The sequence below is a fragment of the Pinus tabuliformis genome, chromosome 1_1 (assembly GCF_031772625.1).
Source record: "Pinus tabuliformis cultivar Carrire ecotype Pingquan chromosome 1_1, CPIR1, whole genome shotgun sequence".
Lineage (NCBI taxonomy): Eukaryota > Viridiplantae > Streptophyta > Pinopsida > Pinales > Pinaceae > Pinus > Pinus tabuliformis.
Window position 1 is genome coordinate 598,465,397 of NC_142297.1, and position 26,520 is coordinate 598,491,916.

Consider the following 26,520-nt stretch of genomic DNA (forward strand, 5'->3'; position numbering starts at 1 on the left):
ATTAACTTTTTAAAAGGATTATGAAAAATGAGTGGAATAACACTAGATATGAGTTCAAAGTTTTATTCACAAACAAAGGGTCAAATAAAAATAGTTAACACATGTTTAGAGAGTTATCTACGATGTTATGATTTAGATAAGGAAACTCAATGAATGAAGTAGTTGATTTTGGCAGAATGGTCATATAATTCCACCTATCACACATCTACTAAAATGTCCCCATTTGAGGTCATTTATAGATATACATCTCCTAGTATCTCATACTTTTTGCAAGATAAATCCAAAGTACATGCAATAGAGTTACAAATGGAAAAGACTAGAAACTTTAACAATTCTCAAGTAAAACCTTCAAATAGTGCAAAACAAGAAGCAAATCAACACGTAAATGAATAACAATTTGAGAAAATTGATTGGGTATTTTTGAGACTACAACCTTACAAACAATTTATATTCAAGCAAAAGAAGAAAAAACATAGCTACAAAATTTAATGGAGATATACAAGATTATTCATAGGATTGGACAAGTGGCATCTCAGTTAAATTTGTGTTCCCACATTCATAGGATGTATATTGTCAAAAAAAGGTTTTGAGATAAAATATGCTAGTGCAAACAAAACTTATAAAACTGTATGAAGAATGAAAATTGATCTTAGATTAGAAAAAGTTATAGATCAGCATTCTATATCACTTTAGAATAGAATTGAAAAGCTAAAATCAGTGGAAGAACATGCATTTTGAAAAGGCTAAATGGAAAATGAATGGTTCATGAAGACACAATGTCAATTACAAACTTTAAAGGCAAAACATTTTTAAAAGATGAGGGTTATATTAAAACTCTAATAAAGATTTATTATTACTTTATTTATTATGATTAAGTTGAAGACACAGTCTCAATTACAAACTCTAAAGGCAAAACATTTTTAAAAGATGAGGACGGTTAAAACTCTAATAAGCATTTATTATTACTTTATTTATTAGGACTAAATTGACCTACTGATAGGTTACACCATGTGGCGTTGTCTCCTATTCTCCTATTTATAATAAAAGAGATTCATTTCTCCCATTTTCGTATTCTCCTATTTATAATAAAAGAGATAGAGATTCATTTATATAAATATCATATTTGTCTTTGCATTAAATTTATTGTAAAGAAAAGATTTCCCATTTGATATTTTCAAAATATTTACAAAATCAAAATTTGAATTTCCATCTCTTTAAAATATTTAAAAAATAAATAAATATTTAAAAAATAAATAAATATATATATTCTGATATTTTTAAAATATTTAGAAAATTAAAAAAATATATGAATCTTGTCTTATGCCTTCAACAACAAGAAAAAAAAAATTGATTTTAGACAATAAAGTAAACGAGATTCACTTGTATAGAGATCATATTTGACTTTGCATTAAATTCATTTATAATAAAAAAATATTTTCATATTCTCCTAACTCTGCATTAAATTCATTTATAGTAAAAAAAGATTTTCATATTCTCCTATTTATAATAAAAAGAGATAAGATTCATTTATATAGACATATCCTATTTATAATAAAAAATCCTATTTATAATAAAAGAGATGAGATTCATTTGTAAAGACATCATATTTGTCTGTGCATGTCTGTGCATTAAATTCATTGTAAAGTAAAAGATTTCTTTAGATCAAAATTTGACTTTTGATATTTTTTAAATATTTAGAAAATCAAAATTTGACCTTTTGATTTTTTTTAAATATTTAAGAAAAAAATATATATCTTTGGATCATTTTTAAAATATTTGGAAAATAAAGAAAATATATGAATCTTATCTTATGCCTTCAACAAAGAATTGATTTTGGACAATAAGATTGTTAAATGATTATGGAGATTATCAGTCGCATGAACAATATCATGCAACCAAGCAGGTGGTTTAAGCTCTTAAGGAAGGAAGAGATGTAATTTTTTCCTTGCCCTATGAAGCTAGAAATGTTGTGAAATATAACCTCCTAGGTCAAAGTGGGCATTAACAGTGTAGTGAGAGATGGAAGGTGTGTCATCCTCATTGAAGTTCCTTAATAAGGACCAACTATTAATTAGTAAATCTGTTCCATGAACAAATGGTCAAATGTTAAAATAGCTTAGCTTTACTTTCTGCATATGCACAAAGCATTTCATGAGTATTCCCTTCTAGAATTTTATGCTTGAGTAGGCTCAAGATCTGTCCAAAGAGAGCCTACAGTGTGATCCTAATATTGTTCATAAAAATCACAAATTGTCAAAACAGGTTCAAAAATCTCATCAAAATCACATTAATACCCTCATGATATAACATCCAAAGAAAAGGATAACTTTTGAAAAAGAGAAATCACAACTCTCCCAGCATATGGCATTCATATTGTAACAAAGGGAATTAAGCTGTCAAACATGAGCCATTAAATAATATCAGGAGCTTTGCCCACAAGTATATATAACAGAGGATCAAGACCAATTTGGAAGCGACTTCTAGCTACTGTGAGTCACAAGACTAAAAGAATGCATTTTGAAATAGCTTGCCCATCCTTAACTTCTAAAATAGACCAGCTAAGAAAATCTATAGTCCTGCTTTAGAAAGACATCATTTTCAGTGTGGAGTTTTCCGTAAACATGATTTGTTAAAAAGGAAATGGAGTTAAAAACAGAAATTGACCTTTTAACTTATGAAAGATCAGGATTAAGACCAGATCCCCATTCTAAATTCACCCTTCATCCAAATTATTACCATCAATTGAGTCACCAGAGATTGAATTCAAACCAGATCCCCATTCTAAATTCATCCTTCATCCAAATTATTACCACCAATTGAGTCACCAAAGATCAATTTCAGAGTTGAGTTCTCTGTAGGCATGATGAAAAAAAATGGAGTCAGAAATTGACCTTTTAACTCATCAAAAGTCATAATTAAGACAATTTCCCCACCGTAAATTCACCCTTCATCAAATTTATTACCACCAAAAATCTGAAGCTTGAACCCCTTTTTACAAAGTATATTAATAAGCAATTTCAAAGCAAGGAGCTTAGCATAACTATCAAATTCCTCTCCCCATCTGGCCTTGACCCTGAAAAAGTGGGTGTCTTAAAAAAAATTATGCCACTTGCTTTATATTTATATTTGGGAGGAGATCCTTGGCTTGCTCCGTCAAAATCGTGAAAAGGCTGCCTCTCAGGCATTGCTTTGGGAAGAGTTATATAACTAGCAAATATAAATATGTGCTGGGATGCACACTGGAAAGGTGGGATGAATCTCCCTTCAAAAGTGTCAACGTTCATTACAAACCAAATTCCCAACTATCAAGAGTAAAGCTTTGAACTCTTTTAAATCTGGCTTCTACTGCCACTGTGTAAAACTTACTACTTTAGTTTCACCTTTCCCAGCACCTCCTACTCGTATCAGGCTATCCATTCCAGCCCACAATGGGGAAGAATATGGGCAAGATGATCTCCTATAGCTTCCTCATCCAGCTTGTATAAAGTACATTGACTTGGCCCATGTCCAATCCTCTTTTGTACCATGTAGTACTTACACAGAATAGGGCCTTGTTCTATATGGCTAGCCACATGAAGATCCTTGCTTCATGCTTTTAATGGGGACTTGATTTTCCAAAGTGGTTTCCACTGCCATTAGATTCCATCAGGCCGATCCGTTAACAAACATTGCATTGCATTGAAACCGAGTCTGGGGGTAGAGAATCACCAGACCAACTCATCCTTGTCTCCTTGAGTTGAACATGACTCACTTTTAGTCCACCTGTGTTAGACTCCCACTGCTACCCTTCATTCCCTCCCAGCTCTGGAAAGTTTTCCCTGCTCCTCTTCATTCGCCTCCAGCTCTAGAGGTTTGCCTTTTTCCACTTTTGCTACCAAAAGGTAGTGTTTTATGGAGGGGCAGCCTAAGCTAGATAGAAGTAAAATTTCCCTCACAGGTTGTAGATGAGATGAAGGCATAAATTTTCTTTTAAAATCCTCTTCATTTGTCAGCAATGTTCCAAGTTCAATGTATTGGATCCACATAGTGATCAAGAATTAGAAAGAACTATCCAACTTTGTCCATAGAACCATAAATCATGTAAATTTGAATGTACAGAACATAAATGCAAACCATACGCGGGCAATATTCCATGTTAGGATGTGGTTTAGTACAGGTAATGCAATTTGTCCCAAAATATATTACTAACTCACTACAGAGGATTCAGTCAGCTAATTTAGATGATAAAGAAAAATTAAATTGCATCAACACAGTTAAAAATCAGAATCTCATATTCTGCGTATTTGCAGACAAATATACATCAGTGAGGAACTGTTGACTGCTCTTATCTCACATTTCTTACTTCCACAGTCTGTGGAGCAACATAAAAGACGAATGGATGATCTGTAAAGCTCGAAATGTTGTTATTGCACCAATCAACCCCTTCTAAGTAAGGTAAGGTTTCATGGACTAAAGAACAATGCCAATGAAAGTTTCTATCTAACCACTGTATCGAATAAAGAAAAGAATCAACCAAACCTGAAGTGTAAATTGTAACAATGGGCACTGCAGAAAGCTATAGAACAAGTCAATGTCTAGATGCATCTTAATACTGGACAAGTTTCCAGGTAATTCAATTTAACCTTCCAGCCATCAACCATAGGAGTATGATTGCATTAATGCCCTATTCTTATTTTTCCAGTCTCTGGGGAATGGGTGCATTCATTGGATATTCGTCCCTCCTTAGATTTTCTGTTTGAGCTGCCACGTTATGTGCATCCGCTGATTCTGAATCTGGAGAAATCGTAATATGAGTTTCCACTGAAAGAAAGTTAGACAAAGGAAATGTCGACCCTTCCCGCACAAGGGGCATGCCCTGTGGAGGAAGAGAGTTTTCAATGGAATAATGCATTGGACTCAAAAATGGTGACACTGAAGCTTGAGCATTCAAATTTGGTGACATGTCTGATTTGAACCAAGAGGGTGAATTCAAAGCTGGTGATCCTGGTTCATGACCCAACAGAGCCAAACTCGGTGAAGCATCTCTCCAGTCTTGTGAATCTTGGCCAAGATATTTTTTAGAATAGAGTTTATCCTCACAGAACTCATAGAAATTTCCAGTGCGTACCTCCTGACAGAGAGAAAAAACACCGCAGAAAAGCCACTGCATTAGATCTGTCACATTAGGCTGCCCACAACAACAGCCATTTCCAGGTAAGCCAAACCTCTTCCGCATCTGAATCCTCCAAAACCCACCATACAGAAGCCCAAACACACAAAGAATGATCCCAGTGATACCAAGACCTTCCCGAATATTCTCATTATCAATATTGACAGCAGCCAAGGTGAAGATCCAATAAGGGGCCATGCACAACAAAATGAAGGTCACTATGTGCACATACATGTTCCCAAACCCCAGTCTATCCATATTCCACCCAAAAACGAAGAACCCACAAAATTTTGAAAAAAATGCAACATAAGTATCACTCTAGCAGTCAAATAGACCTCCCTGCCATTCCGGTTTAGGTTCCATTCTTTTACTACCTCTTCTAAGAAGAGAGTATTTCTTCTCAAGCCGCGCATATGTAGATTTTTTTTTCACAGAGTTATCATCTATCCTAATAACATCTGCATCTGCATTTGCATCAGTGATACCTATAACTGTAGTCTCTAAATCACCTTCGGCTTCATAATCTTTCCCAAGAGGACTCAGGATAAGATAAAGACCAGCTGCAACAGGGGCGCCTATTGCAACAAAAACGCACAAACCCACTCTAATAGCCGGACATTGTGATCTCTTATAGCCCCAATTCAGACCACAGAGCGCATACTGCACAAAACAATTTATTTGCAGAAGTAGCACAACTACCATCATGTGTGCCCACTCATGAGGTTTGTAAGTCTCATTTTTACAATAGACCTTTCTAAGATTGACAATGTCCTCTGGTTTCCATCTAATGAGAAGTAAAAGATGATAACAACGATGTGGGTGTAGATAAAGGCACATCATTGTAAAAAGCGCATTTAGAATTTGATTATTGACCTCAAACCAGGCATCTCTCTCACTCTTTTTAGGCACGACCCTGTTAAGAAAGCCAACCAGAACCAAAAAAAAGAATAGCTCCAGATACTGCCACAGCAATACCCCATATTAATAGTGCCAAATTCTTTGGATTTCGCAGCCATACTTTCATTGCCTCCTTCAAAAATACCCACTTGATTTCGCCAGCAAAAGGGACTTTAACGCCATCCTTGAGGCCACGAAAAGGCTTCACCGACGCTGGAGTTCATTGCCATAAACTCCACTAAGAACTCAAACGGACTCTATCTGGAACTCCTCCGTAAAAAGTGCACAGTTGTCAAGCGGAGAGCATTGTTCATTAGCCTAATAACGCTTTTTAAGGTTTTTTAATGTTTTAAAACATTTTTTTATATTAAATTAGATGGTTGATTTTTGTTCAATCGTCTAACAAAAGATCTAACGGCTACTATTAGGACAGAAAGGCATTTGGAGGAGTCCATTTCAGAGGGAAACGCCTTACGACGTAATTAGAAAAGTGAATTTATTATTAAAAATCCATTTTAAAATAAAATATAATAAAAATCCATCCCACAATTTATTTATATAAATTTTAAAACTTTTTCAATCACTTATTATTAAAATTAATTAAAAATATTTATTTAGGTAAAATTTAAAATTGTCCCATTACTTATTAATAACTTTAGTTAAAAAAAGTTATATATATATATATATATATATATATATATATAAATATATATATATATATATATATATATATTAATGCAAATTTTAATCTTTTTAATCCTTCATCTCTATAACTCTAAACTATTTATTATTTTAAGAAATCTAAATAAAAAAACAAATATATATTTTAATTTTCAATCTTTAAAACTCAATTTATATTTAAACACTTTTCATTTATTTTAACAAAATTTAATTTCACTACATACATCTATCAAATGTATAAAAACACAAAATCGAAAGTTTTTAATATCCATATTTATTGTTCTATATTTTCTATTTAAAATGTTTAAATTAAGTTTTATAATACAACATATATTTTTGTATTAAGTTGTTTTATTTTCCAAATATTGGAGAGATTTTTAAAGACTTGGGTTTGAATTGTTTAATCTGTAAAAATCATGTGAAGATTTTTCAGGGTGTTGAATACATTAATTCATTCAAAAATATACTCTAATCAAGAAAAATTCATTCATCTATAAGTTAGACTACAATTTTTCTAGTTAATCTTAACCAAAATCTGGGATAGATTTTTAAAAATTTGGGTTTGAGTTGTTTAATCTGCAAAAGTCATGTCCTAGATTTTTCAGGTGCTAAATCCATTTATGCATTCAAAGATGTATTTTAAGGGTTTTTGTTTGAAATTATATAGTGAGAGTTGAAAAAGACTATTTTGTCTATAAATTAGACTACCTCTTTCTTTATTGATGAATTTCAATTTATGTGTATTTTAATTTTTTTATGCCTCTATCGCTTAAAGGTCTACAAACTGCAAGGAAATAACCATCACACCATTTCAAAAGATTGTGTATTACGTGCTTTATAAATATGCTCATGATGAAGGAAATGGACCACCAAGCCATTTTGAAAGATCGTTCATTAGATGCTTTCAACATCTCTCCTTAACACAAGGAAATAGGCCATTTGGTTGTTTGAAATATTGCCCATTAATTAAATATGTAGAAATAAATATCAAAAACATAATTGAATAACAAGATAAACTCACATAGATACACAAGTTGTTCAGAATGAATCCATAATCCTTAAATTATCTTCAGAAATAGCTTAGAATATTACGATCATGTCACCGATTCATCACAAGGGTTCAATCCAGTCTTCTTCAAATTACAAAATATTTATAGAGTCTAACTCAAAATATCTTAATCTCAAAATAAAATTTATTACAAACTGAAATATTATCCAAAACAGATTTGGATATTTACAAAAATAGAATAGGGAGGATTGGTCCTGGGTAATTCAGAATTCTCAGGTATAAAAGAATAAAACATATGAGCTCTTTCAGAAAAGGAAAGTTTTTGGTAAATCTCCATTAATGCATTAGTAGAAAACATATGTAGGGATTCTTGAGAATTCAATGGAAGGGATTGGAAAATTGACTTAGGGGCTACATAAAACAATGTTTCATTATTTTGAGCAATGATAACTCTCTGACTTGGGAGATAGTGAGCTCTAAACCAGGCAACAAAATATGTAAAATGGTAGGTTTGAGGGAAGACAAATTAAGGTAATAGGGATTCCTAGAAAGAAAATTCATCACTAGCATCCTAGTATTTTTGAAAGGCCTAATTGTGCAGTTCATAGAGGTCGAACTCACAATTGGTCTCTACTATTTTAAATTTAGTGTCAACTAAAGGTAGTTCATCTAAATTTATTACAGAAGGAAGCATTGGATTGTCAACAGATACTTTGGATTTTCCTTTATGAGAACCCATCAAAGAAGTCATAATTGTTGGGGATTAATAGAACAATTACCCGGAAATAGGATGATCATAAGCTGGAAATTTGATGTCGTTCACTTGTAGATTCGAGTTGGAAATATTGACTATAATCATAATGCAACAAAGAAGTTAATTTGCAAAAGGGAAAGGCCTTAAATCAAATGCTGATAATAGCCAAAATTGGCTAATGATAAGTGGCGCGGGGAATTAAATATTTTGAACATTGGCGGGAAATTAATGCATAATGGTTATCTGATAAATCTATCAGGGAGATGGCAATGGTTAAGTGTAGTGAAGGTTTTATTGATAGGAAAAATTGGCGGGAACAATAACGGAAGTATGAGTGGCAGAATGGTGGTTTGTCAGGGGAGAATTATTTATGGTTTTTGGCAGGGGGTACCACAATGGATGTGGCATTCCCACGTACCTGAAGGCGGGATCGGGAAAACTACTTTGCCGACCCACCCCCATTCACTGTCGACAATGTTGGGGGTCCCACAAATGATCAGGGGTCGTTGATCTAGGTGGGCCCAATCTCATCCATTCAAATATAAACAATCTTTAAATGTTATCCAAAAAATCGATCAAATCAATTTATTACATATAAATAATCCTTTTAAAAATACTAATCATTATTTAAAATAAAATAATAAAATAAAAATGATGAGTCATTTCAATGTGCACACAATACTAGCGATATTATTTTATTCTTTTTTTTTATCCCTTTCTTATTCTTTCTTTCTTTTGATTTTTTTTATTTCTCTTTCCTTTTCATCTCTTTATATATATATATAGTTGACAATAAAAGAAAAAATACAAAATATTACAAGGGTAAAAATAAGTTATAACATTGTGCACAAGCAAAAGTTCCTTGCAGCTTCAGAAGTATTTCTTCTTCTATCCCTGTCATGACAACTGAGTGATCTGATGCTTTTTTGACCTCAACCTTTCCATCAAACATATGAATGAAGTGTCCTTGCTGGCGGATGTGGAACAAAGACAACAAGTTTCTCCTCAACTCTGGCAAATATAGAACATCATGTAGAAGAAAGTTTGGAAGACCAGGCAGTTTGAGCCTGATGGTGTCAAGTGCTTGAGTTTTGACTTCTCTGCAGTGTATACTCCTGCGTCAACATTGTAAGTGAATTATTCAAAGAAATATCTCTTCAAATTCATGCGGCAAGTTTCTCTTGAATCAAGCAACCAATCATATTTCCATGAAGCAATTGAAGCATTGAATAAGTCTTTGGTTACTCCAATGTTGCAATGTGCCACACCATAATGGGCGGACTTGGTACCTTACCTTTCCCTTTGTCAGTTTCTTTACCTTTCCCTTCATTTCTTTCCTGCTCAATCTGGTCCCAAGGCAACTTACAAGTGGAAGCTTCATGTCCATCTCTATTGCATCATATGAAATGAGATCAAACTTTCTTGGAATTGTTTGCCCCCCCTTCCTCTAAAATTCCTCCTTCCTCTTCCTCTTTGGCCACCTCTTCCTATAGAAGAATCTTGTGCATGATTCTTCTCCTTTTATACAAGGCATACAATTTCTTTAGTAGAATGATGAGTTGTCTTCTTCCCAAAGGCCTTCTCTCTCTCAACAAACTTATTCTCAAGGGAGTCAAAGGTAATCTCCTTAAGGTTTCCACTTGCTTGTAATGACTCAAGATAATGTGAATAAGTTGGATATAATGCCTTGACATAAGCTATGAGAGGAATATATATCTCAACACTAGTGGATTTTATATCATCCATAATGGATCTTACTTCTAAGTCTAAGGCAACATGGTCATCATTTTTCAATTCAAGACTAACCAACTTAATCAACAATTGAACAACTTCAAGTTCAGAGTGTGAGTCATACAATTCCTTCAACTTATTTAAGGCTTCAAAAGAATTTGAAAATGGAGAAATATGGCAACTCACCTTTTCATTTACTGATGCTATAATCAAGGCATAGGCCTTTTTGTTCTTGTTTTCCCAAATGGCAAGCTCTTTGTCTGAAGTGGGTTTTTCAAGTGAGTTGTCTCCTACAGCTTCAAAGACTCATTTCCACAACTCATTGAAAATCAGAGTGTGTTTTATCTTCTGGGACCACTCAGGATAGTTCTCCTTACTAGTGAGAACCACTCCCACAATAGATATGAGTGAATGCATTCTTAAAAAATGACTATGTGCTTCAAAATAATTACAGTAATTGCAAGTATTTGTAAAATAATTTGTTTTCTTAAAAAAAAAATTCAACTAAGAGTGTAGCCTCTCAATATACTTCCATCATATACCTTATGTAGAACATATATGTAATTTCATTATATGAAGGTTAACCATACCATATATGTCTTATTTAAAAAAAAACCCAATGCATTTATAAAAGAGCCAATGCACTTTCAAATAACACACTTCATACCATACATGTGGAGTATTAAACAAATCAAACACATGGTCATACGCCTCAACTTATATACCTCGACCAGTCAGCAACAAGACTGCACCAAGCCTATTTGTGGAATATTACCACAGTTGACCAACACTCGCAAAACATTCAACTCGGCTCCAAGAAGTATACCGACAGTCGTTGTTGTCACCAATTTTCTCCGTGCAGTTAATGGGAGACATACGTTGTTGCAACAGTCTTGGACACACAAGATTTTAACACACAATATGTTGCTCCTACGTACAATTTAAACAAAGAAAAGACTAATGTTTTAATGGACTGGCTATCACATGTTTCATGGATTTAATGCATTCAACTAGGTTCTAGTAGAGGGACAAAGGATCAGTGTAAGCTTCACTTGGAGATGAGGGGATAAGCATACCACACGAGTTTTTTTATAAAAGAATTCCACACAGACAAAGTACCGCCACTAACTTTAAAAATATTTTATGCATTCAATCAACTATAAATTTTCTACATTCAATCAAATATTTTCTGCATATACGACGTTCATCAATCATCAAACTTTTCAAGTTCTTAAAATACTTACCACACGCTAGACGCCACATAATTTGAACTGCAATCACACCATTCAACACAACACCTCCTGGCAGATGCACCAGTCTTCACACTAGTTTGCAAAGCAATGCCTTAATGCAAAAATAAACCCTTTCAATAGTAGGATAGAATACAACATGTGATCTCTACCAATGCATTCAACAACAATGCATGGGATTTTGTAGGGAAATGACAAGGGTGTTAGTTTGAAAAAGATGCAGAACAAAGGCAGAAAGGAAGCCAAAAATGACATTGGCTCTAATATCATGTCAGGCCAGGAGGTAACTCCTCAATTCAGATTGTGTTATTGCATTAAGATGGATCATAGATATATACATGTAGAGAGAGACTCTTGGGTTTCATCTCCCAGTGTCTCTTCGTCTTCTAATTCTCCTTATTTTCTATTTACAATATTTACATGGATATACCTAATCCTGAAGATAAGGTGTGAACATAACAGAAGGTCTGTGATAATACAAAACAAAGGAGGACTGAGATGAAACCCCTTCTTATCCTATTAAGACATGAACATATAAATACATCTTGAAGAAACATCTCATTCAATATTATCATAGTAGTTTCTTATTTGAAGTGTAATTTGTGTTCTTCATTTATTGTAATACACTATGTATAACTAAACTTGAAGGTATTGTAAATTTGAATATTGTAGAGGAATTGGATTTGCTTAGCTCTATGAGTTGTAATCTTAAAGATAATGGGATAGGAAATATATAAAAAATTGATCAAATAAGAAAAATTAAGAAATCAAAGATTAAATCATGCATATCATGATTAATATGTTGTAATGTACAATCACTTAATAAAGGTATTGATGACAAGTTAGAAGAACCACAAACAAGCAATTGCCATATCATTAAAATGCCTTCTACACAAAATTGTCTAAATTGTTTGTAAAAGAATCATGGATCCAAAAATATGGACACAAATAAAATGTATATTCAAACTCTAATTGTGTAAACCCCAATGACTAAATATATATCCAAACTACACTAGTAGAAAATGATGAAATTAGTGGCTAGGTGACTAAAAACGTTAGTCACTGCAATTATTTCAAGTGAATTACTACTAAATTTGAGCAATTTTAGTGACCGAACTAAAAATGACTAACTTAAACAACTAATTTAGTCTATGGATAAAATATACGACTAGATAATAAGTGACTAAACCAAAAGTGACTAACTTAAATGACTAATTTAGTCTAGGATTAAAATATATGACTAGATAATAAGTCACAAAATTAATAATGATTAACATAAATGACTATTATAGTCTAAGAATAAAAATATGACCAAATAACAAGTACAACAAGGATATGAATTAGTCATTTATGTTAATAATTTTTAATTGTGTTGCTCTAGAAATGGTAAATTGCATTTTTGATACTGAAGTGTTACATTTCACTACATGGGTCTTTGAATCCATCTACAGTGTTAAAATTTAGCGACAAAAGGGTCTTTAAATCCATATACAGTGTTGAAATTATGAATACCATTTTGTCTCTAAAGTTTAACACTACAGATGGATTCAAAGACCCCCTTCTTTGAATCCATCCGCAGTTTTAAATTTAGAGACAAAGGGGCTTATAAGTCAATTTGCACTGTTAAAATTTAGAGACCCTCATCTGCAATGTTAAACAATCTAGAAATGGAAAATTGTAATTTTGATACTAAAGTGTTACATTTCACTAAATTTTAATGCTATAAATGGATTTAGAGAGCCGCTTGACCCCCATAAAGGGGGTCTTTGAATCCATTTGCAATGTTAAAAGTTAGATATTAGATGGATTCAACAACCCCCTCAAAGGGGCCTATGAATTCATCTATACTGCTAAAATTATAACAATTTTATAGAATATTATTGAGTATAAGTTTACAATATATAATAAATTTACACTCATTTTGGAAGGAGGAATAAGAAAGAGAGTTTGAAATTGATATTGAAGGGTTTTAAGAGTTAATAAGAATTTATTCCTCACATCTTAGAGAGACAACACACTATTTGTTGTGGGGTTTTTGAGGTGTTGTTACATACCATGGTTGATTATTGCACTAGATTCATTGAGACAATATTGATTATATTTATTTGAATTCAAAGTATGTTGATTAATTTAAACGTTATCAATTAATATAAATGTATATTACTCTAAAGCCATATTATTCTATACATAATTTTACAGACACATGTAGGGGGGTTTCAAAACAAAGCTCAGCTGTCAATCTTGCACCTATGTAAAAGTTGGATTATTCTCCACTTATAACAAATAAAGGAAACTCAATTAGCAAATAGTTGAATTATTTAAATTTAAATATAAAGATGTTTAAACCTTAGAGGGAGGAAAAACGCGCGGAACTAGGATTTGCAACAGGATTGCAGCGTTGGGCACCATGGAAGGGCGAGAAGGGGGGAGTTCCACTCCCTCCTATAGTCATGTTGTATCAAACCGCTTCAAGAAGCCCATGGAAGCGGAATCCGGGGATACAAAAAGACGAAAACAGGAAAACAACAGAGCACAAAGGCAGGCAGAAACACAGGAGGAAGGCAGAAGATAGAAGCGTACAGGAGTAGATAGTCAGAAAGTTGACCCCAACAGTCGGACAGGACCATGTAAACCTAAGGCATCCATCACACCCTGTGTGGTGTTAAGTGATCTAGCGCTACAGGCACATCGGGAGCACATGGCGACTTATGTAGTGATACGTAAATTCATGGGGTTTTGGCCAACAGAGAAAGCCCTACACGTATGGATAAAGAACCATTGGAAACATAAGGGAGAAATAAATCTACACCTTGGATACAAGGGTTTCTTCACAGTTTTGTTTACAAACCTAGTGGATAGAGACAGGGTGTTTGAAGGAGGGCCTTACTTCTTTGCGGCTGTGGGCCTCTACACGAGGCCATGGGTTATGAACTTTGTTTCGGAGCGTGAAACATTTACTTTGGTTCCAATATGGGTAAGACTATATTCCTTGCCTCTAGATTACTAGCTGCCAGAATCATTAAAAGCCATAGATAATAAACTAGGGCATTTTTTTGAAAATATCAGAGGCCACTCTGCGTGGAAAATATACCTCCTTTGCCAAAATATGTGTGGAAATGGACCTTTCTGGGGCTTTTCCAGATGAAATAATTCAAGAAGTATATGATGAAGAATGGGTACAGGTGGTGGACTATAAGCATGTACCCTTCAGATGTCGCAAATTCCATGAACATGGGCACCTATTCAAAGATTGCCCTTTAAGAAAAATGGAGACTAGTATCAAAGCAGCCCCAGGTAAAGAGACTGAAAGCTTTACCAAGGTGGGGGGTAGAGGAAAAGGAGGAAGGAAAAACCAAAAAAAAAATCTATGAGGAAAAATAGCATAGTCATAATAGGTTCAAGATATTAGACGAAGAAGAGGGGGATGAAAGAATAAATAAAGTAATGAAGGACAATCCTCTAGAGAAGGAAAAGGATGACAGCATGGAGGATAGACCTGATACAAGCCAGAAAAGGGAGGATCAAACAAACACTATGGAACTGGATAGGGACCAAGAGATGACCCCAAGCGAAGTGGGAACGGAGGATCATGAACTGCAGGACATATTGGAAAGGGAGCATCTCGATCTAGAAAAGTTCCTGGAGGAAGGAACAACCAAAGGAGTGGATTCACTACCTCAAGGTGAATTTAACAGAGTACAACAGCTCTTCCTCTGGAGAACACAGACAAAGGGTGCAGGGGTCAAAAGAAACTATGATGGTTAGGATAATGGAGGGGTTAAAACTATGGAGGCAACAGGGGGACAAGCTCCCAAGAACCCAGGAAGGAAAAGAGGAAGGAAAAACAGAATGAGCTGCTGATTGAATGTGGAAAACTCATGATCAACTCAAGTAAGATGAAAGACCTCACTAGTTACTCGTTTACAAATCTTTCTTAATGAAGCTTACAACATGGAATATTAGGGGTCTAGGAAGCAAAAGGAAACAAAGAAATCTCAGCAATAGAATGAAAGAAGAAAACTGAGATATGATATTTATCCAGGAAACAAAATGTTCAATAAACAAAATAAGAGAAATACACAGCAAATGGATGATTAATTATGAATATCTAGAAGTTAAAGCAGACAAAATAGCAAGAGGAATTCTCACACTTTGGAACCCCCGGAAACTAGGAATCCTAGATGCTGAAGCATCCAGGAACTATCTATCAATGGTTATACAACCTTTGGGGGACAAGGAAGTTTATTTGATCACAAATGTTTATGGTCCACAAAAGCTTGAAGACAAACTCAGGCTTCTTACCTCACTGGAGGAATTAAGAGACAGACATTCGGGCATCCCCTAGATTTTGGGAGGGGACGTTAACATGATTAGGTCACTGTCTGAAAAAAAAGGTGGAACCAGATCACTAGGCAAAGATTCCATAGCATTTCAAAATTTTATAAACAACATGAGGCTAGTAGACATAGAGACAAGTAATGGTATCTTCACCTAGAATAATAAAAGGGGAGGAGAGTCCCAAGTGGCCTCAAAACTAGACAGATTTATTATCTCAGAGGACCTTGTCCTTACAGGCCTTGACTTGTCAGCTATGATACTCCCTTTTGGTGGCTTGGATCACTGGCTTGTTCAACTTGAAGCGTCCTTTATAGGAACTCCAAGAAACAGACCTTTTAGGTTTGAAAACATATGGCTTACCCATCGTGACTTTATCAACAATATTGAAAAATGGTGGACAGAGGATATGTAAGTTCAGGGCACTAAAATGTTCCTCCTGCATAAAAGATTGAAACACATCAAACTCAGCCTTAAAGATTGGAATAAGAATGAGTTTGGCAACATTTTTGAAGCCAAAAAAGTTGTTGAACGGAAGCTACAAGAAATTAACTAGATCCTCATCACAGATGGCTTCAACGAGGAAAGAAAGGAACAAGGTGACTATCATCAACAGGAATGGGAAGGATTATGCAAGCAAGAGGAGATATTCTGGAAATAGAAATCAAGGGTACAATGGTTAAAAGAAGGAGAAAGGAATACAAGGTTTTTTCACAAATCTACCATGGATCATAGGTCTCATAACAGGATTTTAAAAATCAAAGATTCTCAAGGAAATCAACTCAATACCCATAAAGAAATAGAAGCTGCTCTGGTTCAACATTTCCAAGGCATAGCTGAGGAACCTCTCATAGATAGATCACAATTCATCAATGACTTTACAAAGCACATTCCTAAGCTATGACAAGAGAAGACAATTATAATCTAAACATGCCAGTGAATGAAGAGGAGGTCAGCGAAGTCATCAAAGAGATGCAAAATGGAAAAGTGCCAGGTCCTGATGGTTTTAATGTTGACTTATTTAAAGCATGTTGGGAAATAGTCAAGCACGATATCCTCGATGTGGTGGAGGACTCAAGGAAAAACAAAAATATTTTGAAGGTGCTCAATACCTCTTTCATATCCTTGATTCCAAAGCAGGACAATGCTATGACACCAAACAGATTTAGACCAATAGCATTATGCAATGTGGTGTACAAAATTATTTCCAAAATAATTGCTAATATGCTTAAGCCCCTTCTTCCAACTCTCGTGTCTGAGGAGCAAACTGGATATGTGGAAGGCAGGAAAATTCTCAACAACATCATTCAAGCTCACGAGGTGGTTCACTCACTTAAGAGCAATAGGCAGGCAGGAAAGATTACGCAACTTGACCTAGAAAAGGCTTATGATAAGCTAAGCTCGGCTTACATCAGAAAAGTTCTTATAGCATATGGCTTTGATCATAACTGGGTAAGATGGGTAATGGCCCTTGTAACTACCTCCAATTTTTCAATCCTGTTAAATGGTTCACCATCCAAAACCTTTAAACCTTCAAGAGGACTCAGACAAGGAGATCCACTCTCACCCTTCCTCTTTATTCTCATGATGGAAGGGCTAGGCAATGCTATTAAATCTGCCAAAGCAGAAGGAAAAATCCATGGTCTCAAACTCACCATGCATGGAGATTCTTTGACCCATCAATAGTTTGTGGATGATATCATGCTGCAGGGTACACCCACGGTCAGGGAAGCTCTAGCCTACAAACAAATCCTGAAAGACTTTGCAAGGGCTGCGGGTATAGAGGTAAGCCTTACCAAATCAAAGATTTTCTTTTTTAATACTGACATTGCTATTCAGAGAAATATATCTAGAATTCTAGGCTTTCAAAGAGATATGCTACCCTCCAAATACTTGGGAGTACCACTAATAGACAAACCTATGAGCAAGATAGTTTGGGAGCCTGTAACTAATAAGCTCCAGGACAAAATCCAAAAATGGACAAATAGGTCTTTGAATTTAGCAAGACGACTAGTGCTCACAAAAGTTGTCCTACAAACTGTCCCCATCTTTATGTTTTCAGCCCTTCCAACTCCTAAAGGAGTCATGCAACAATGCAGAAATATCCAAAGAGATTTTCTTTTGGGAAAAGGGGAAGAGAAAAATATTGGTCCTTGGTAGCCTAGGAAAAGATCTGTAAACCTAAGACAAAAGACCCTGAAATGCTAAACAAAGTTTTGGGGGCAAAACTATGGTGGAGATGGTTAAAAGATTCGGCTTCCCCTTGGGCCAAAATTTGGAAGCAGAAATATGCAAACAATTGGAAAGAAAGGGATCACATTAGAATGTCTGGGCCCATCAAAGGCTCCCACATTTGGAACAAAGCTTGGGAGAATAGAGCCATTGTTCAGAAACACAATTTCTGGGAAATTAGAGATGGAAATCTTGCTTGGTTTTTGGAAGATAATTGGCAACATGAACCCAAACTGTTAAGAGAAGAATTTGCAAATCTCAACAACGATATTGACAACAAAGTGTTACTCAGAGTAAATGACTTCTGGGATCAGGAAAGAAGTAAAGGAAAATGGAGAATATGGAAGGACCTGGTATATAGTGATGATTCCCCGTTGAAGGCACAGGCAGAAGCTTTAACAACCATCCTAGAACAGAGAAAGATGCTGACATCAGCAGATTAAAACCAGCTGAGATGGGGCAAAAACAATGAAGGCACCTTTAACCTCAAAGAGGCCAAGTGCATAGCCCTTGGGCTTGACTTTCCAAACCCTGATTGGGTATGGAAGAACCTATGGAAGAATGAAAGCTGGATGAAAATCAAATTATTCACGTGGTTAGTGCAACATAAAAAAATTATGACCTGGGAAAACCTTAGGAAAAGAGGGGTATCTGGTCCATCTAGATGCCAGCTATGTGAATTACAAGAAGAAACTATGGATCACCTACTCAACCTCTACTCATTCACATCCACCTTGTGGGATTGGATAGCTTCAATACTCAGATAAACAGATAGGGACATGGGCAGCATTACTAGCACTTTGAAGAAGTGGAGGAAAAATTTCTCCGATAATGAAATAATCAACAAAGCTTGGGCTTTAGCTCCAGGCTTTCTAATCTGGGATGTCTGGAAAGAACGCAACAACAAAATATTCAAGAACAGGAAAGGTTCTTCCCAGAGCATCATGGCTCAGATTTTAAGACAACTCAATGAGATGGTAGGAATCCTCATTAAAAACCCCCTTGAGGACCAACCTAAAGATACAGATGTGTAGATACTACTACATTTGGGTCTTTGGGGACTTGTCCCACAGGGCAAAAACAAGAATGCAAGTCATATAATAGCTGATAAGGATTTCTGGCAACCTCCCCCTCAGGGTTTTATGAAATTCAATATAGATGGGGCCTCAAAAGGAAACCCGGGCATCGCTGGGTATGGAGGAGTGATAAGAGATGAAAAGGGTTTCATAAAAACCATCTTTCATAGTCATTTGGGGAAAGCCACTAATAATATGGCAGAGCTCATGGCCCTTAAGCAATGCTTATAAATATTGAGGGACTTAAATCTTCATAATTCCATAATTGAAGTTGACTCCGAATTTATTATTAATTCGGTCAAGAAAATTTGCTATGGCTCAGCTCCAGACAAAGTATGGAGACATTGGTGGCTTCTACAAGTTTATCAACAAATTCAATCCCACCTGCAGAACATGAGAACCCTTAGTTTCACTCATGTGCACCGAATAACCAACAAATTAGTGGATATCTTAGCTAATGAAGGCGTACTTTATGCTAAAAGCAAAAAAAATATGAATGGATAGAGATCCCCCAAGGTAGATTGAGGGAAGAGTGTCTCAGACAGGGGAACGTGGACAAGGAGTTCTATCAGAGCAGGGGAAACTAGGAGGTTGTAGGCAAATGGAAACAGAGGAATTTTGGTCTATACAAGATATCTGGTCTTTGAGCGGGAATATGTACCTAGAACTCTACAAACCCAAGGTTCTCGGGTGGGTTTCATTATATAGAACAAGTCTTTACATGAATATGAAATCCACTAAAGATCGCTTTTTTATAAGCTATGCAGGGATCTTTGTTAACGAGCGGGCAGATAGGCAAAATAGAGGCAATCATATGAATATCGTGTGGCAAATAGCAAGGTGGTTACCATGCCAAACGAACCCAAAATTAACATTAACGGTGACTTTATTAGGCTTCGGGTCTGAAAGTGTTGTTAAACACCGAGCAAGTTATTCAGCTTGGTTGGGATTTCCCACATCCGATGGATTTCGAGCTGATTACATGTGCGAGGGTTATCATCCTAGGTGGACCCGAAATTTTTATATTGTTGTCTCTATATGCTTATCGGGTCCAATACAATGATTAAAGGGTTTGCATGTTAGCTTTCCGAAATTGATTCTCGACCGTTAGAAATCTGATGGCGGATTGCACGGTCTTGGCGATATATTGAATTTTGGAGGTCAAGATGCAATTTTTTGTGGCCTTGATGCCTCCTTTCCAAGGCTATGTGTGGCTCGATAAAGTTATCGCCCACATCTCCTTTGGTTTTTGTACATTATGTAATGTGTTTTTATAATATAGTTGAATAGAAGGATGGACGCTCAATTCAGCAAAAAAAAAATTAAATCTAAAAAATGTATGTGCTTATGTATTTTTAGTTGATAATAATTAGCATATTATTATTTATATTCCCTCATTTAAACTATACAATGTAAAAGAAAAGGTATTTTTAAATATTATGATCCCAAATTTGAAGATGGACACTTAGCCTATTTTTTATACCACGGTGGATCACTGTTTTCAAGCCAACCAGTATAAATTGTGGAATACCATTTAATTTGGAAAATATCCCATCACAAGTCTTAATTTTATCTTTCCTTCTTATTTGTTTGTCCAAATACATTATCCCGCCAAAAAGATGCATGCCCTTTCAACTTTGTGAATATATGCTTCACTCTCTTGGGGTCCTCAATTTATCAAACTCAAGGTATTTCTCCATCTTCCCAATCTAATAAATCATCTAGTCTTATCTCCCATGGGGCCTCTACTTTTCACTCTTCATTACTTACATCATGAATATCTACTGCAACCCCTATTTTCCTAGCTTCCTCCATGGAATCCATTCTAGTTAACATGAACCTCAACATCTAGGGGATTTTATTTGTCGCTATGTTTCCCTCTACCCTATGCTTGTATTCCTCATTCCGTTATGTGCTCTTTTGCAATTCTCCTTATTATAACCCCACCAAACAAATTCCCTTTGATAGCATTGTTCTTCAATTCATATGTGGGCCTCAAACCTACTTTGATACCAAAATAATTCAACCTAAATTAGTATTTACATAGACAACAATAATCATGGTTACAAATCCACTTCAAACATAACACATGATAAATAATTGAAAACACACAAAATTTTATATCCTAAACAAAATAAAAGATGGCATTGCTCTTAGAAAGACACGTAACCCATATCAAAACCCCCTTAATTCTTCAGCAAAACTATTTTCTTACACTCAACCATTCATTATAATTTACGCTCTCAATAAATTAGAAAAAATATATATTTTACAACATTTTAAATTTCAACAAACCAATTTTTAATTCACCAATAACTTAAAAACTTTAATAATTATAAACAAATAAAATAATAAAAAACTCTATAAATTTTATAATAAGAAGAAAACCATAAAAAGTTTAATATAATACTAAATATTTATCTATCCTTTAATACCAATCAACCAACTCTGATAAAAAGATATTGATCACAAACACTCTCTGACTATAAATAATTTTCCACTACAAATTCACAAACACTCTCACTATAAATAATTTTCCACAACAAATTTAAATCTCCCTCAATAATCTTAGTCCATGAGTTTACATCAATGAAATCGTTTGATCTTAAGCATCTACACCCTCAATGACTTGGATAAACCTGACCAGAATAATATGCGTCCAGTAAAATCCTCTAATATGCTCATGTAAAATCCACCATTATTCCACAATGACCTCGAAAAAGATGATGAAGATGGAGGCCATGAACAACGATGAAAGGAGGTGAATAGGGATCTGACCGCTGGTTTTCCTCTGGTGATCGTGATGAATGAATAGAAATGGAAAGGAGGTGGATTGGGATCCAACCACTAGTTTTCCTCTGATTATCATGATGATTTCCTAAATGATAGCAGAATCGACGAAGAAACCATCTGTGGTATTGTCTTCGTCCAGCATGTGGGTGCATAGAATCAGCCATGGTTGTGCCCCTTCATTCTCTTGCTTATCTCCCTCGGGACGCCTAGAGGAGGATTCAGCCATGGCAGTTGATCCTATGCCTCGGCTCGTCTGACAAGGTCGTCAATATCACCCTCACCATGGATCCAGGGTTGCATCTCCTCCATCTCCACACAACCAGGGCTGAGGAGGTGGTTGATATTGTCATGGTCTTGTTGCACATGAACTTTCTGTTGAAACAGGGACTTTCTAGCTACAGTTGGCTTGGTTCACTCCAGCCTTATTGCCAAGGTACCTGTCGCCATGGTCTTATGCTCTGTATCATCGGCCGACTAGCCTCAACATACGCTTTTATCACCAAGAGCTTGGCATCCAAGATGACAGTCCTCTATTAGGATTGCAAAGAGGTATGTGCTATTGATACCTCTATTGTATTTTTTAAAACAGTTGCCTCTAAATAAATATTTTTGCAAGTCAGCACTCTAGTGGAATTTGAGGATTAATGAACCCAAAAAAACATTCTAGAAATCAATATTTTTTTGGCATTTAAATGTTGGATCTGTGTACATTTCTGAAAATGCCCTAACAAAAACTATCTTTAAATAAAGACTGCCCAAGGGTAATTTTCATTGACCTTCTATGATTTTTTTCGAAGGATGAGCCCTAAAAAAAAATTTCAAGCCATGGAGCATTTCTTTGGCTTTAGAATGATGGATCTTGAAACATTGCACTCGTAGGAATTATACTGCAACCAACTTCATCTCAATGTGTATAACATTTACATTATTATTTTCCTATGCTTGGGGACATGAGTAATGATAGATGTGATTTTAAACTTCCCTTTCTATGAAGGGAAAAGTTGTGAGAGGGTGCAGATCTTTCCCTCTAGCCACCGAATATATGGATACTTTTAATGATTTTATTTCGAAAAGTGACCTTGTATTGCTCCACTGTGTTGTGACAAAAGAAACACTATAGATTCTCAATCTTGAAACTTTGCAACACATAAAGCTAGGTAATGGATATAGCTTATTTCAAACTATTTCTCTTTGACACTATTAGTTTATTACATTCTCCAAAACATAGCATTCAAAACCGAAACCAGTGACCAGACTAGTCTGCCTATCAAACCAGGTTTCAAACTAGAAATAGTTAAACCAAGATTGGTTAAATCTTGTTAATTTTCGGTTAACATGTTCTTTTCATAGGACAGTTACTTCAGAGATCCATATTAACCCATTTTTCCATTATAAATTACTTAAGACATCATTATAATGACAGTAACTTAAGGAATAACATAAACGAAAGGTGCAAAAGACAAGCGAAGACAAGAGTACACAAGGATATGGCACAAGCCTAGGAAAAATCCTAAAACAAGGAAAACCCTTGATCGGTACTTCATCTTATTAATAATATCAAATGTTCAACAGAGAGAGAAAGTACAATAATTTAAAGTCAAAATGACTTGCCAATTTGAAGATCCAATATGATTTCCCTTGGACAAGTGAATAGCCCAAAACTACAGTATCATCATTCTGTCAACAGTAGTCAGCTAAGATCTGGTTATGGTTTCTTACAGTCTACTATTGTTCAATTCAATTAATCAAGAAACCCTCCTTTCAACTGTGGCTTTCCTTGTCAAGCAAGAGGTTGTCCATCGTTGACCCTTAGAATTGATCTAAGCCCGAGATAGGCATCTCAACCCCTCTGTCTAACCTGGTGCATCCCTACAAACCTACCTAAAGTAATGGCTCTCAAGTGCAGACATAGAAAGGGAGAAATTATTCCTTAAATTGGCCGTAAATTAGCTTGAAGTCAATACCCAAACATGACCTGACTTTATGAGGTTGAATTCGGACCTGTAATTACAAGATTACCCATACAAGTTGCCCTGAAATTTCATCGTCCTGTGACTATTTATCTGAGTAATCTCAACCCTAGTTGTTGAGGAAGAAACCCAAAATAGACAGCCCTTCATCCTCCTCAAGAGCTCAACCACCTTAGAAATAAATTGGAGCCCTATGAATCAAATGAGGTTGAAGGCACCTCTATATATACAAATTGTTGAGGGTCAAAAGACATGACTATTGGACTTTATGATGATGAGGCTGACCTTGACAATTTTCACATGAGTGGACATAAATTCAAAAACACACTTCTACTTGTCCAAATTTGGTGATATTTAGGTCGATTTTGGTCCTCTCAAAAAGAGTAGTTCAATGCAATAATGATCTCCAATAGATGAGTTGTCCAATGGTGGAATTTGGCCCTAGTTTCCAATTTTAACACTCCCTCTCAACTAGAGATAATTCCACCTGGTAGTCTATCATGCCATTTGGTCATCATGAACTATCCTAATGTCACATGCCATAATTGTATCTTATCTCTTCTCTGCTTTGTTGAACACTGATAAGAATAACGAAGAAGAATTTATCGAGAGTGAGTCACAAGACCTTACCCCTCTCCACCGAATAAAGTCAATCCATATAACCAGATGTAAAATCGTAATCATGTTTGATCCCAAGTGATCAAGGTTGTTGAACATCATTCATCCTAGACATAGGGAGTACGACAGTACATGATTTGTCCATCGATAGTGCTATGGTCCCAAACCACTTTTCCCAACTCATTGGCTAGATGATAGGTACTTCCCATGTGTCCTAGACTACATGGGTAGGGTGATGTAGGAAAACTAGCAGGGAAAAAATATATCACATCCTGCTCACAACCACACGTAAGGAAAGGAGAACCACATCCTACAAACACATGTCACAACCATACGTAGGGAAAGGAGAAACCACATCCTACAAACACATGTCACAACCATACGTAGGGAAAGGAGAAACCACATCCTACATGCATGCAAACCAAGAGTAGGAAAAGGATAAACCACGTCCTACATGCATGCCAATCAATAATTGTAGGAAGGATCCTACACATGGGGAAAGGATGAACCACATCCCACCGACATGTCAACCATCAATCATATGGAATGAGCATCCTACATGTGGGGAAAGGATGAACCACATCCCAACAACATGTCCACAAGCAGATGTCTGAATGCATCTCTCACTGGGGTATCCACAGGAAAAGGTGAACCACTCATCTTGCTCATATGCCATAGGAGAAGGTGAACCACTCATCCTATGCATATCTCATCTATCGTAGGGGAAGGTGAACCAATCACCGTACACACATGTCAACCATCATGGGGTATCACAGGGGAAGGTGAACCACTCACCCTATTATCGCTCATAGCTCTCAAGAAGTATCCCAAGCCCCTAGGAGCTCCCAAAGCTAAATTTTCAACCGAGACCCTCCTATTAAGGTCTATCCACAATTCCCAACCTCTCTCTAAAGAAAGTAATATTCTTATTCAACAATGATGAATCTAGGTAGCTTTCTAATGAACCATAAAGTGGTACCCAATATATGTGGAGTATGGATTCTCTGAAGAATATCACAATATAGCACGTGCTCAAATGGATCATTGAAGAAATTAAACCGAAATTGCTTCATAATAAGCCATGCTTGCTACTTTATACAATCAACCTCAATAGTGCTTTCAGAGCAACCGAATCAAGAGATATAGTACTAGATGTTCTCTTTCCATCTATCATACCGCCAATCAAGCTAGCATCAAAATATTCATGGAATCTTGGATTTCATCAATGTACCTCAAATTATAGACAATAGAGTCACTGAGAAATCTTACTAAGTAGCCATAAATATATAGATAGAGTCTTCATAGCGAGGCATTTATCTAGGACACCGGTGATCCCACAAGATATGCATATGCAGACCAACAAATTCTTCATGAGATCTTAAGTGCATGAAATAGATTATCAAGGCTAGGTCAAATCCCTCTTACTTTGAGAGGGTCATCAATCAGATGTCATCAATATATGTGCCTTTATGGCTCGACTGTAACTTACTCTGGATATATATAGAAAAGTGACCCTGCCAAAATATAACCAAAGTCATGATCATGCAACTTCCATGCAGTCTTTTAAATAATAGGGATATATCTGAGTTATTTCCCTTATCAATAAAAATTTGGCAAGAAGAGTCATCAGGTCATAATGCCAAGGATTCTATAGCTCCCTCTAAAGACTTGTTTCACGTGATCATCTAGCTTTCAATTATGAGCTTCTCAAGCAAGGGATGAGACTTCTCACGAGGCAACCGCAACAGTAAACTTCAATGAAGCTCCAGGTCAAAGAGGAAAATTATGAAGAATCATCATGGTTCTTCTTCAATCATGGATAAGAAATCCTCCCATGAGATTATTTCAAAATATCTGAATTATCCTCCATCGCTAGGTGACATATGTCAAAATCAACACCTTATCTACTTATCATGCTCATATACAATCTTTCTGCACTTTCTTCAAAGGCACCTAAACTTTCAGGATGATAAAGGGTTGTTACAGAGATCTGCTTGAAAGTCCCATGCACTTCTTCACTTAGAT

The 26,520-nt window shown here is 35.6% G+C and overlaps 1 pseudogene; it reads right to left on the reverse strand.

The window, feature by feature from the left end:
- Window positions 1–4,669: 4,669 nt before the first annotated feature.
- LOC149214686 (uncharacterized) overlaps window positions 4,670–26,520 on the reverse strand; it is a 28,566-nt pseudogene continuing 6,715 nt past the window's right edge.